The sequence below is a fragment of the Silurus meridionalis genome, chromosome 23, assembly GCF_014805685.1.
Source record: "Silurus meridionalis isolate SWU-2019-XX chromosome 23, ASM1480568v1, whole genome shotgun sequence".
Classification (NCBI taxonomy): domain Eukaryota; kingdom Metazoa; phylum Chordata; class Actinopteri; order Siluriformes; family Siluridae; genus Silurus; species Silurus meridionalis.
Window position 1 is genome coordinate 7104 of NC_060906.1, and position 3029 is coordinate 10132.

Below are 3029 nucleotides of genomic sequence, written 5' to 3' on the forward strand. Positions count from 1 at the left end.
GACCAGACAATATTAGAGTGCTCAGAATGTGCAGAATAGCAGCAGATGTCCTCACTGATATCAACATCTGAGCAGCAAGAAATTCACTCTCAAGACAACACCATTGTTCTGCGAAAAAGTCTTGTCTCCTGCCTCAATGACTATTTGTCATACAATGATGAAGTGCTTGATATGAGGAACATTAAGACACAGTTTCACTCCTGACCCATGCAGTTTGAGTAAACTGTTATTTATTTATGCTATTCCACAATTAATCTGGCACTCACCCACCTGGATAAATCAGATGTAGAATGTTTAAACTTCATATTCAATACAATCATTCCTCAGCACCTGATCGAGAAGTTGAACCTTCTGGGCCTGAACATCTCTGCAACTGATCCTGATTTCTGACTGAGAGACCTCAGTGTGATGATCAGTAATGTGAATGAGATGGTCAGTGATGAGTGTGATGGTCAGTGATGAGTGTGATGGTCAGTGATAAGTGTGATGATCAGTGATGTGAATGAGATGGTCAGTGATGAGTGTGATGGTCAGTGATGTGTGTAATGATCAGTGATTAGTGTGATGGGCAGTGATGTGAGTGTAATGGTCAGTAATATGAGTGTAATGGTCAGTGATGTGAGTGTGTTGGTCAGTGATGAGTGTGTAATGGTCAGTGATGTGATGGTCAGTGATGGTGTGATGGTCAGTGATGTGATGGTCAGTGATGGTGTGATGGTCAGTGGTGAGTGTGATGGTCAGTGATGTGAGCGTGATGATCAGTGATGTGAGCGTGATGGTCAGTGATTAGTGTGATGGTCAGTAATGTGAATGTGATAGTCAGCAATGTGAGTGTGATGATCAGTGATGAGTGTGATGATCAGTGATGTGATTGTGATGGTCAGTAATGGTCAGTGATGTGAATGTGATGGTCAGTGATGAGTGTGATGGTCAGTGATGTGAGTGTGATGATCAGTGATGTAATTGTGGTGGTCAGTAATGGTCAGTGATGTGAATGTGATGGTCAGTGATGAGTGTAAGGGTCATGTGATGGTCATGTGATGGTCAGCAATGTGAGTTTGAAGGTCAGTGATGTGTGTTGATCAGTTCTGTGATTGTGATGGTCAGTAATGTGAGTTTAATGGTCAGTGATGAGTGTGATGGTCGGTGATGAGTGTGTGATAATCAGTGATGTGTAAAGATCAGTAATGGGAGGGTGATAGTCATTGATGTGAGTGTGATGGTCACTGATGTGAGTGTAATGGTCAATGATGTGAGTGTAATGGTCAGTGAAGTGAATGGTAAAGTTAGAGAAGAGAGTTAATAAGAAATAAAAAACAAAGTGAATCGTAGTCAGCAGGATTTTAACCTGCACAGAGAGACGCCAATGGATTTCAAGTCCATCACCTTAACCAATCGGCAACAACTTCTACACAAGTCTCTATCATCCCCTACTTAAACTGAAAGGCCTATTAACACAAGAAAAACCAAATGAACCATATCTGTATAATTAACACGAAATGTGAACAGAAAAACAAAAAAACAAATAGTAGTGGGCAGGACTCGAACCTGCGGGGAGAGACCACAATGGATTTCTAGTTCATCACCTTAACCACTCGGCCACGACTACAACGCAAGTCACTGTCATCCTCTATTTAAACTGGAAGCCCTATTAACACAACAACCTGTAAACTTACTGGATCGGGGTAATTCATAGGAAATGTAAACAGAAAGTAAATCGTAGTGAGCAGGATTCGAACGTGCGGGGGGAGACCCTAATGGATTTCAAGCCCATCGCCTTAACCACTCGGCCATGACTACAACACAAGTCACTGTGATCCCCTACTTAAACTGGAAGCCCTATTAACACAACAACCTGTAAAGTTACTGGATCAGGGTAATTCATAGGAAATGTAAACAGAAAGTGAATCGTAGTCAGCAGGAACATCTTTATATTTAACCCAAAATGTAAACAGAAAGTTATTCGTAGTCAGCAGGAAACATCTTCATAATTAAACCAAAATATGAACAGAAAGTTAATTGTAGTCGGCAGGATTCGAATCTGCGCGGGGAGACCCCAATGGATTTCTAGTCCATCGCCTTAACCACTCGGCCACGACTACAACACAACTCACTGTCATCCCCTATTTCCACTGGAAGCCCTATTAACACAACAACCTGTAAACTTACTGGATCGGGGTAATTCATAGGAAATGTAAACAGAACGTGAATTGTAGTAAGCAGGATTCGAGCCTGCGTGGGGAGACCCCAATGGATTTCAAGTCAGTCGGCTCAACCACTCGGCCATGACTACAAGACAAGTCACTGTGATCCCCTATTTAAACTGGAAGCCCTATTAACACAACAACCTGTAAACTTACTGGATCGTAATTCATAGGAAATGTAAACAGAAAGTGAGTCGTAGTCAGCAGGATTCAAACCTGCGCGGGGAGACCCCAATGAATTTCTAGTCCATCGCCTTAATCACTTGGCCACAATTACTACACAATTCTCTATCATGCCCTACCTAAACTGGAAGACCTATTAACACAAGAAACATTCTGTAAAATTACTGGATCGGGTAATTCAAAGGAAATGTAAACAGAAAGTGAATCGTAGTCAGCAGGATTCGAACCTGCGCAGGGAGACCCCAATGGATTTCTAGGCCATCGCCTTAACCACTCGGCCATGACTACAACACAAGTCACTGTGATCCCTTACTTAAACTGGAAGCCCTATTAACAAAACAACCTGTAAAATTACTGGATCGGGTAATTCAGAGGAAATGTAAACAGAAAGTAAATCGTAGTCAGCAGGATTCGAACCTGCACGGGGAGACCCCAATGAATTTCTAGTCCATTGCCTTAATCACTTGGCCACAATTACTACACAATTCTCTATTATCCCCTACTTAAACTGGAAGTCCTATTAACACAAGAACATGCAAAAGAACCATATCTGTATAATTAACCCAAAATGTGAACAGAAAATAAATCGTAGTTGGCAGGATTCGAATTTGCGGGGGAGACCCCAATGATTTCTAGTCCATC

At 41.9% G+C, this 3029-nt stretch overlaps 1 non-coding gene across 1 annotated transcript; it reads right to left on the reverse strand.

The window, feature by feature from the left end:
- Positions 1-2020: 2020 nt before the first annotated feature.
- trnas-aga lies at positions 2021-2102 on the reverse strand. The gene has a single exon. It is a non-coding gene; the product is annotated as a tRNA-Ser (tRNA).
- Between the last annotated feature and the right edge of the window lie 927 nt (positions 2103-3029).